Raw genomic sequence first — 11,036 nt, forward strand, 5'->3', positions numbered from 1 at the left:
CCACACACCAGAGCTTGCAAATGCATGTTCTGGGGAGGTTTCTCCACTCCTCAAGCTGACTTCCAGCTGGAGACATGTCTGTGCTTGTCCCCAAGGCAGACAACAGCGGCAGAGGCATCCTCTGGTGCCGCTCCCCACCAGCAGAGCATGGCAAAGTGTTGGAGTGACAGCCTCCAGGGACACGGGAGCAATTTCCTCATCACACACAAGGACAGCGCTCACCTTCCTTGCTGAAACCCACTGGGTCAGAGGCTGATTGGTGCCACTTGTCCCGGCTGTCTCCAGACAGACACCCAGCCTGCTGGGACTCTGCTGAGAGCCCACCAGCTCACAGCACACGTGCCTGCCTCTGAGACCTAGGCCAGGCTTAGGGAGGAGCAAGGGTTTGCCTGCAAGCCTCTACCACTGCCCTCTCCACCCCAAAACATCTTTTTCAGTGCAAACCTGGCTCTGTTTGCTGTTTTTGAACAGCTGCTGCTAACTGAGCCCAGAATGGCCTGATCAACAGGGAGAAGAAGGAAGCGAAAATCTGTTTCTTTTCTCCTGTCCACCAGCAAAGCTGTTGCTCCACTCCCCCATGTTAAAGCCAGGGATGGGAGGCAGGAGGAGCCCAGCTGGACTCCTCCGAGGCAGGGATGCAGCACAGTGAGCTGTTGCTGGGCCAGCACTTAGGAGAAAAGAATTTTCAGCTTGACAACTCAGCAAATTTGATCTGAATCCGGCAAGAGAGAAAAAAGGTAAAGCCTTTAAATGTCATCTTAGGTTTGACTGCCAGAAGCACTACAGACAGACAGACAGATAGACAGATAAGCACAGTGCTGTGCAAAGAGCCGGATGCCCTACTTTGATCTACTCAAGTGTTTACTAATGTGTCCCACAGCTGGCAGGAGCTGTTAGCAACTCAAGAAATCTGGTTTTCTGCCACCAGCTCTGCTCTGGGACCTCAAGGAAATCCCACAGCCACTCCAGGTTTCAGCTTCCCCTCTTTGAAGGCAATGATGCTTGCCTCCAACCCCTAGTGGTCGCAAGGTTAAAGGCTGACCCTGGTAATGTACCACAGCAAACAGCCTTGGGGAACCCTCCAAGCCTAAAAGCAGATGTGCAGTGAATTAAACCTCCAGTTTGGGTCCTACACCCAAAGACAGGCCAGATTAGTTCCTTGGGAGAGGCAAAGTCAAAATCATCAACACAAATCCTTTGCCATTGGCTCTTTTGTAAGTCATGCCATCATCTCCTTCCTTGCTCTGGAAGGAAATGGGGAGATGCCAGGTCCAGTTGTGCAGAAATGGCTCTACCCTGTGCATAAGGCAGCCCTGCTTGGGAAAAAACACCACCATTTCTGGCCGGACCAGAGGTACAGATTTACCAGATCTAGAAAGCACAAGTGCTGCATGCCCCTGGAGTCGAGGACCCCTATGGCTGCTGGGGAAATTCCTCTTCATCCTCGCTTTGCAGCTGAACAAGCCAGGGTGAAGCTGGAACTGCTGATCCAGATCAAAGAGGACTGGGGGAGAGCAGATATGTCCGTACAGCAAAAAGCAGCTTGCAGAGCAGGGATGATCGATGATCCCCATTCCAGTCCTCCTCCCACCTCAAAAAGCCCCAAAAACATGGTGTGCTTCAGCATTGCTGGAAGATGGCAACACACACAAAACTGGAGCCCAGCAGGCAAATATGCCAATGGGAATGACTGATGGTAGCTTGTTGGACTTCTGAAGGATGGACACCTTCACTGAGAGCCGTCAGGTGCATGCCTGGAATGTCCTCAGCACTCAGGTTTCACGAGCTCAAACTGCACCTTCTGGCAAAACAACTCCAACTGCAGATACAAGGGAAGAGTCTCCAAGATGGTCAGGAAGTTGAGACATTACAGAAATGCCCCATCAAAAGGGCAAGGGGTTTCTGCCAGGTGGCAGAGCACGTCTGAGGCACGGCCAAAAATACTGTCCAAAAATATTGACATCTGTCCCTCCTGCACAGATGTCAGCATTAGCTGGTGCTCTGTGCCCTGTCACAGCACTTACTTTCATGCACAAAATAAAAACTAGACTCGCCAGCATACCCAATGGGCCTGTCAAACTAATCATGTTAGGAGAACTGGAAACACACCAGCAGCAAGAGCCGGCCCCTGCTCCAGAGCCCTTGCAGAAATCACGCGTCCAGGAGACGGAAAAGCCTCTGTCGTTCCCGTAACCAGGTCAATAAAAGCACAGACAACTCCATCCAGAGAGAGACTTTTTTTTTAACAAATCACAAGAAAGAGCAGCTTCAGCTCCCCCAGCTGCAAATAGGTGAGCAGGCACCGAGAGGCAGCACGGAAATGTGTCTGTGCAACACGTGTGGGGAGCCGGCCGCCCCGCACATGGCCGGGATGGGGCGAGAGGAAACTGCTCTGAACCCAGCCGGGAGAAACAGCGGCGGCAGCTCGGTGGGACCTCTCCCACCCCCACCAGCTGGGCTCCCAAATCCAGCAGCCTCCCACCCATATGTGTGTCTGGCACGCTGGGGAGAGGCAACAGGCTAGACAAGGACTGCAGAGCGGAGAGGTCCCAGGCAGCTGTGAATGGCTTTGGATTCATGGAGTGACAGTAACACCCCGGCTCTGGGGGGTGTAAAAACACCCAAAATGAACTTCAATACCCAAAATGAACTTCAATGCCCAAAATGAACTTCAACCCGGCTCCGCAAGAACAAAGCAGTCCCATCCCCAAACCCACTGTTATCTGTGGGTGCACTTTCCTGTAACACTGTTATTTCTAGAGCTCTTCATTAAGCGAGAAGCCCAGAGGACTGGACAGAGCTTTTTTTTATCGAATTTCAGAGCACCAGCAGCCTTTTGTTGTCTTTCCTTCCTTTTAACATATTTGTTTTTCAAGCCCTCAGTTCAGTGGCACAGAGGAGGGTAAATCACACATTGGTGGTGAAGTCTAGCACAGGCTGCCTCCCTTTGCATCTGAGAACCACACTTTAACCACAAAAAAGGATGTGTCCTCATTTTCACCAGCATTTTTAGGCCCTAGACAAAAGGAGTGTGGTGCAGAGTGTACCTAGGGCAAAAGCAGAGATAAGGCTGTTTTATTGTACAAGACACTGTTAGAATTCATAACCAAATCTCGTGCCTGGCGCTGAGATGCCCAACCCAGGCTGCTTCCCCAGGCAGGAGGGCAGCAGTGCAGGTCCCTCCTTCTGTGCTGATCAGCTTGTGACAGCACAGGGAGCAGCTCCCCATCCACCAACCATAACACAGCACCCTAAAATCCAGCGTGGCACCTGCAGCCCTGGCACAGCACAGCAACAGCTCAGGGAGAGCTGCCTGGGTCAGCCCTGTGTTGACAATGCCTGTTGGCACTGTCCTCCAAGTTACCAAACCCCAATCCCCAAGTTATTTGCACATGTGCTCCAGAGTGTGGGAATGCCACCAGAGACCAGGAGCAGTAGGAAAATGCCAGCTGCAACTTTGTGAACAAAATTAATTCACTGGCTTAACACCCACATAATTAAAAGCAGGCACATCCCTGGGTAACTGTGAGCACGGGAGTGTGCCCGGCTGTGTGTTTGCATTTGGGGGGCTGCAATTCCACCTACACAAGCAAAGAGAGTCCCTTTGCAGAGCCAAGCTCCTCACAGCACTGATGAAGCACACAGGGAACATCCTAGCCCCAGGATCCATCATTGACACAGGAGTAACAGTCGCTCCTTCCTGCCAAGGAGGTCTGAGCTACCCACTGCTCTCTCCTGGCAATTCAGAGGGCTCTGACACACACAGGGACCTCAGCCCTGAGAGCGAAGAGAATTCCTTTGCTCACTGCTGCTGAGAATGGCAATGGGCCCTGCTTTCCACACCCATCCACCAGCCTGGCTTCAGGTGGCTCCTACTGGCTCTTGGCACCACTGCTGGGAATGGTCAGCTCCCACTCTCCTCTCCTCACAGGGCTGACTGAACAATGGTTTTGATGGATGAACAGCAGGCAGTGAGAGCAGCCCCAGAGAGAGCAATCCCCAGCCCCAACTCTCAAAAGGGAAACAACCACCCACCACCCAGGTGTGGCCAGCAGAGGTGCAGGCTGCAAACTCCTTCCAACGTCAGGGAAAAGCCTTCCCAGGAGCCTTTCCCTCTTACCCAGCACTTCTTGTACTGCTTCCTCCACCAGTTCCCCCTCACAGGGTGTGTTGCATAGTATTTAAATATAACCAGGTCTGGGCAAGCCAGATTTCAGTTGATCCCATGTCCCCTCTGTCAGGCAATGCTAAGAAAGGGGTCACGATTCCTCCACCAGCTGTTAGTACAGCATCACTTAATGCAAATCCTCACAACCCTCCTCCTCCAGCCTCCCCCCAGGCAGAGAGCAGCAGAAAGTGACGCCGCTCAGGGAAAAGAGAGGAGATTTCCCACATAGTGGGCACCAGTATTAATTCTTCCAACTGCTGCAGGCTTTCCTTTCATTCTGTGACCTTATGAACATCACTCAACGTTGGCAGCAGCCCCGGAGGGTATCACGAGTTACCTGAAAAGAGCCTCTTCAAGCATCGGGGCTGCCTGTGAGCCAGAGGGCGGCAGCTCCGGCCGTGCACGGCCGCGCTGACCAGAGAGCTCACAGCCACGGCACTGGATCAGCTGTGCCCCAAGAGGGCTTTGATAACATCTTTAGGGTGTCATGGCTAATTAGAGCCCTGACTATACCCTCTAATTAGGTAACACTTTCAGACAAATCACCCTGTCCTCTTCAAACCACTTCACACCTCCAGACACATCCCTAATTGACTTGAAAGTTGACTCGGCACTTCTTCCCGGACCTCCTTCCAATTCACCAGGCATTTCAAAATAAATAAACCCCTGCTCCTCAGCCCTGTCTCAGAAGCCAGCTGGGGAATTGCCCTCACATCCGCACAGGCACAGCACCTGCACGACCCGACACAAAACCTCCGTCTCAGGCACAAAGCGAACGCTCCGACGCAGCGGCAGCACCGTCCTCCTCTGATCTCTCCTTTCTACCCATTCTGGCGCTACTTCCAACAACAGCCAGCAAAGCTTTTTCTCGGAGTACAGGAGTGTTTGCGATGCATCAGTGTCCTACTAAAAATATTGCCCGGGGGCTCGCGAGAGAAGCACGGCTCCAGCAAAGGAGCCTGGTATCTGGCAACGGAAGGCATTAGAAAAAACCCTAACCATTGAGAAATTAATATGCCAGAATGATATCAGGTGCCAACATTTCAATCCAGAAGCTTGACTTCTGTTTTCATTACCTAATGAATAAGCTGAAACGATCCAAATGTTTTCAGTTTCCCAACAGCACAAAATCCGAAGCAGATAGGCAAACCCCCCACCACCATCATAACTGCAAACATGCTGAACAAAAACTATCAAAATTCATAGAAGATAAATATTGAGCCCTTAAAAGCCTGCTATGAGAACAATGTCTCTTTATTTGCTTTCTGTGAGGTTTGTTATAACAAGAGAGAAAGACTCCAGTATACAGTGCTTTAATATATATACACGCATTCACAGCTGGAATAATAGATTTTAAGGACTCAGGACAATATTACAGCTGGATGTATGCAGAAATGCATAAACATACCTTCAAAAACATATTCTTTGCACCCCACCCAGATATGTAGATGGACACATATTAAAAACACACACACACATACACACACTCTCCATGTTTCAGATCGATCAGAATCATTCATTTAATCAGACTCTCTAAAGTTTCTGCTGCTTTGGGAAAACATGACCCTGAGGAGACATCATGCATGAATTTAACAACCAGCAGAAAATGAAACCATAACACGCTGCATCTTGAAAGCCAGCCCTGAATATAACTTAATCCCTGCTCTGGACAACGCCTCTAGAGAGGCATTAAAACCATGCTAAGGTGTTTTCCTGGATTTCCCACATTCCCCGGAGATTCCCTGGCACTCCGGCTGCATCCACCACCTCCTTGCTTGGGAGATGTTTCCGGCTGTCCGCTTCCATCCCTGTCCTGCTGCTCCCACGGCCAGGGACGGGCAGAGCCAGCGGAGCAGCCTCCGGAGAGCCGCGTCCTGCCCTGGCGGCAGGAGGAGTTACCGGGACAGCTCGTGGGGTTTAACACTCGTAATTCCCACAAAACGCGCGGGGGAATGATGCACGGGGCTTGAAGGGTCAAGAGCAGCTTTGCAGCCTCCTTTCCCATCCCCAACAAAGGAATTCCAGCAGATCTCGTGCCCCCTAGTGTCATCCTGGCGAACGGGCCGGCGCCGGGCACCGCCGAGCACCGGGTACCACCTGGCCCAGGCAGCAGCACCCCTGCTTGGCCACGCCGTGCAGAAGCCACCGTGTGCTGCTGGCTCCTGGAGCACGGCGAATTCCCAGCAGTTCATGCAAGGGACAGCGTGAGCTCGCTGTCCCTCCCCAGCACCCCGGGGTACCACAGCCCAGCGGGCATCCCCACGGTCCCACATCCGCTCGGATCTGCTCTGCCCTGGAGGAGCCCCGGCAAGAGCGGCCCCTCCAGCAGAGAGCCCAAACGGTGTCCCTGGAGGAGGGCCAAGAGGAGGAGGCAGAGAGCATCTGCAGTGGACACTGTCCAGAATACAACTCCTCCTAAAAATAGACAGATCCTGGAAGGGCACGGCCCTTCCAGGGAATGGGAATGCTCAGTCCTAGGAGCTCAGGGTTTGGCATGATAAAACTTCAAAGTGCGCGAATGCAAGGCACTTTGTTACCCTGCTTCTTCCCCATGAGAGCACCTGTGGCATCAGGCTCTGGCTATGAGCACGAGAAGCAATGAACAAAATCAGCCCAGAGCCCAGCATCCCAGTGTGCCAGCCTGCTCTGACCAAACACCCAGCATCTCCTCAGAAAATGCCCATGCCAGCAAGTGCAACCACACCCCACACACAGAGCATCTAAATAAGAGCTGGAAAGATGCACAGGAAATGTGCATGCACGTGCCTCAGTTTCCCCATCTGCCCAGCTTGCCCTCCCTTATTTTCCTCACCCCTCCTGTTCAGCTATTAGTTCTTGTGGGAAGAGGCACCCCAGGAATACACCTAGACCACTGGCCCCTTCCAGCATCTGCTACCAGCATGCAACCAAACCTCAGTAAACCATCACCAGAATTTGGAGGAATTCTCCCCAGGGCACTGACCTGAGTATGCTGCTTTCTTCTGCAACACCGAGCAGGGACTATAGCTTAGAATAATGGGGAAGTAACTCAGTTCAGTGCTGACAAAGCATCACAAGCCCCAGCGGGGTGGGAGGGGAGGAGGTGTCCTTCCCTCATGCTGCCATGCCTGGTATACATCATGTTTAGGGCCAGGCATACGTCACCGACACAAAATGGACAAATTGGAGGGATTTCAGAAAAATGAGCGACAAAAATTATCAGGAGGCAGAAGGGATTGATTTACAAGGGGAGATTTAAAAAGCTGCGATCAGCCTAGCTGGGCTGAGCAAGTACTGACTGCAAGAAGCAGTTGGATGCTAAACTGCAAATGGGATGAAAACAATATGGGAAGGAGCAATTTAGCATCTTCATCAGTACTGGAATGAAATGAGGGGGAACTCGGGGCTGAGCAGGCAGGGGAAAAAACCCAAACCAACCCAAAAATCTCCTTTCCTAGTTATGCATGACTGTCTCCATCAAAACACTCAAAGTCCCCAAAACTCACTCTGCCTCGGACACGGACCCTCGGGAGCAACAGTGCACACACACAGACACACACACACACACACTCACACACACAAACACACAGAGAAACACACACACAGACACACACACAGACACACACAGAGCCCTTTCCCACCCTTGACTCACACTCAGGAAAGCAGAAGGGCTGCCACGATAGCCGGAGAGGATGGAGGCTTCACGCTTGCAGGGAAGCAGAGGCGAGCGGAGGCTAGAGCTGGCGGTGGCGGTGGGGAGGTCCCCGCAGAAGGACGCTGTGCACTCCCGGGTCTTCACAGGGGAAAGGTGCTGAGATGGCTTCCTGCAAAGTGGCAGGAGTGAGCTCAGCTGCGAGCACTCAGATATTTACACACAAACAGCACATTACTCAGCAACTCTCATTTGTCAGGCATAATGGCAGCGGCAGCAATAATAAACGACAGAGCTGAGAGACACGCTCCCCAGGCGCACACCCAGCCCCAGACTGAGCTGGAGCAGGATGCGTGTCTCCAGCTTGCAGGGAATTAAATGAGAGTGGCCAGGAGCTGGGGCTTGCACCCACAAAACTCGTGCTGCCAGCTTCAGAGAGTCAGTCACGTCCCCAAAAGCTAAGCCTTGGCTGCACAGTTATTTGAATGTGTGTGTGCATCACAAGCTTTGTGGCTGTGAGAGGTATCAGGGCTTTTCCTTTTTCAGAAGCTGCTGAGCACTTTTCAGGGGAAAGGGGATGCAGAGTCCTGGCACAATGGGGTCCTCTTGGAGTAAATTAGACCAAAGATAATGTACGATCATTAGATGATGGCTTGGCTTGCTCTGACAAGAGGCTCTGATAAACTTATCTTGAGGAGCTGTCGCAAGGAAGGCTGCCAGGCACGAGGCTCTCATTTCTAAAGCTCAGCCTGTCTTGGGAAAGTCCTCCTAGTGCAGTGAACCCCACAGAGTTCTGGTCCTAGCACCTGGTCTCAGCATGCTGCCCGGCCAGACACGAGCATCCCTTGCACATCTCCACACATCACAGCAAAGCTCTAACTCCTCACGGATAGGGGCAAGGCAGGGACTCGGGAGCAAGACCGGCTGCTCCCAAATATTTGCACATTTTGCAGAAAGCAGCCAATGTCAGAGCCTCACTGCCTGAACACACGGCCAGTGGGACTGGCAGCTGCATGTCCCTCACACGAGTACACAACGCGGTGTGCTGAGAGTGGGCACAGCCAGTGAAATTCGCTAAATCCGAGATGTCAGCAAGTTCCCGAGCAAAAAGCAATCCGAGGAAAGGATCTCCTCAACCATCCCACAAATTAAAACACAAAGGGATGGGGAAAAGAAATTGAACGGCTTTGCAGGCAATCCCCTCTCTGTAACCTGTGCTCTGAACAGACCAGCACATGTGTCCGTAAGCTTGGGGTGGGGAACGTAAGAGAGTAAAGAAGAGCCGATCGTTACACCAAAAAAAGTTTACGGGTTAAGGAAACAACTGCCAGAGGAGCCAGGGAAGCTGGAACATGCAGACCTGGTTCTGTCCTCAGTGAAGACACCACAAATTGGCTCACGAGCTGACTGGAGTCACAACTCGTTTTCAGGATTGCAGTGGGGGAAGTCACCAAGATGTGGAAATGTCAGGGAGTTTTGAGCAGCATAGGGATCGGTGTGTATTATGCAATTCTGGAAAGCAGCCCTTGTACTCACGCTCGGGATGAACTGTCTGCCTAGCCCGGGGAGAGCAGTTCCCCAGAAGCAGACACCATGCAGACACTTTTCTTATAAAAATCACACTTCGGGAAAAAAAAAAAATTAAAAAAAAAATAGAAAAGAAAAAATAAAATCTGCGCTGCCACAGCAGAGAAGAAGGCAGGTTGCGCCTTTGGAGAGACGGAGAAGCAGCCTGCTCTCCCGCCCAGGAAATCCACGGGCTCCGGTTTACAAAGAGCCGCCCCGCAGTCCCAGCCGCTCCAGCCCCGCGCACTGCCGCAGGGAGAGCTCATCCCTCGCAGCCCTCAACCTGGTGCCGGCCGCGATGCCCTCCGGGCCGGGAGGGGACGGGGGTCCCGCGGGGCAGGGGACGGGGGTGTCACCGCCGCGCCCCGATGCGGACCCGCTGTCTCGTAGGGTGCGGGGACGCTCCGGCCCCTCGCCCCCCATCCCTCCCCGCCGGGAACACGCGCCCGGCGGGGCAGGAAAGTATTGAGCTGCCCAAATTGGTTCCTCACGGGGGGGCGGACGCGCGGCCCACGTCGGGGCGCGGACACACGCGGGCGCTGGAAAGGTGCGCGGCTGCGGGGCGGGAGGGACGGAGCACAAGACCGGGAGCGAATGCGGGGGAAGAAAGCGTTCCCGTCCGCCTTCCTTTCCGCCTCCCTGGGCGGCGGGCCCCGCGGCTCGCCTGCGCTGACCCCCGTGCCCGCAGGCCGCCTCCCCCGTCCCGCGGGTGGGGGTACATCCCGTGCCGCCCTCCGGCCCCGGCCGCCCGCTACTCACGGCGCCTTCCTTGCCGCCGCTCCCGGCGCTACCCCATGCAACCACCGGCTGCTTCTGCACCGGCTCGGGGGCTATAAGCTCTTTTAAACTCCAGCACATAACCCATGTGACCGCAGAAGCCACTGGTAAGGAGCGCCGGGGAGCCAGCGATGAGCTCAGCCCGCACCCCCCGGCACAGCGCCGGGGACGCGCTCCCGGCCCCGCCGCGCCGCGCGCACCCGCCCGCAAACACACATACACACACACACACACACACACACACACACACACACACACAGGCTCACAGACACGCACACCCACACACGCACCCCCCACGGCCACACACTGGTCCACGCCCCTGAGGACACGCCGCCGCCGCCTCCCTCCCCACGGATGCTGAGCCGGAGGGAGGCACCGCACACACGCGCGCGCCCCACCGACCCCCGTGCAAATGCACACTCGTGGAAGCACCGTGGGGACGGCGCCTCCCCCCCCCCCCCACACACAGAGACACACACACAGCACCAGCAGCAGTCCTTGCAAGTCCCCCCACCTCCCTAGAGTGGAAGCAGCAGGGTCGCGGTCACCTCACGCGTGCCCTGTGTGCACACACACAATCACACACACACAATCACACACATACACGCACACAGGGTCGTGCACAATGCACCGTCCACATGCACTGTCCCTTCCTACCAGCATGAGATGCAGACCCAAGAGAAGGAACCACGCATCTCTCTCTGTGTGCATCCTCGCACACGCCCCACTCATGAGTGCCGTGCTTCCTCACACCAACACCCTCCTGGAGTGCCCAGCAGTGCCCACAGGAAGAGGCTCACTGTCATGAAAGCCTCTCACCCCTCTCACACACTGCACAACCAAACACCCACCACACGTGTGGGCTGTGCTCCTCTTGCACAGCCACACCTGCAC

At 54.3% G+C, this 11,036-nt stretch overlaps 1 protein-coding gene across 1 annotated transcript in view; it reads right to left on the reverse strand.

Moving 5' to 3' along the window:
- CNTFR (ciliary neurotrophic factor receptor) overlaps positions 1-10,330 on the reverse strand; it is a 202,619-nt gene extending 192,289 nt beyond the window's left edge. Inside the window, exons 1-2 of the mRNA XM_058824079.1 lie at positions 10,125-10,330; positions 7,800-7,971 (exon numbers count right to left, since the gene is read on the reverse strand). The gene's annotated coding sequence lies outside the window, so the exon portion shown is untranslated. The remainder of the gene's footprint in view (positions 1-7,799; positions 7,972-10,124) is intronic.
- Positions 10,331-11,036: the final 706 nt, after the last annotated feature.

The sequence above is a fragment of the Ammospiza caudacuta genome, chromosome Z (assembly GCF_027887145.1).
Source record: "Ammospiza caudacuta isolate bAmmCau1 chromosome Z, bAmmCau1.pri, whole genome shotgun sequence".
In the NCBI taxonomy this organism is placed as follows: domain Eukaryota; kingdom Metazoa; phylum Chordata; class Aves; order Passeriformes; family Passerellidae; genus Ammospiza; species Ammospiza caudacuta.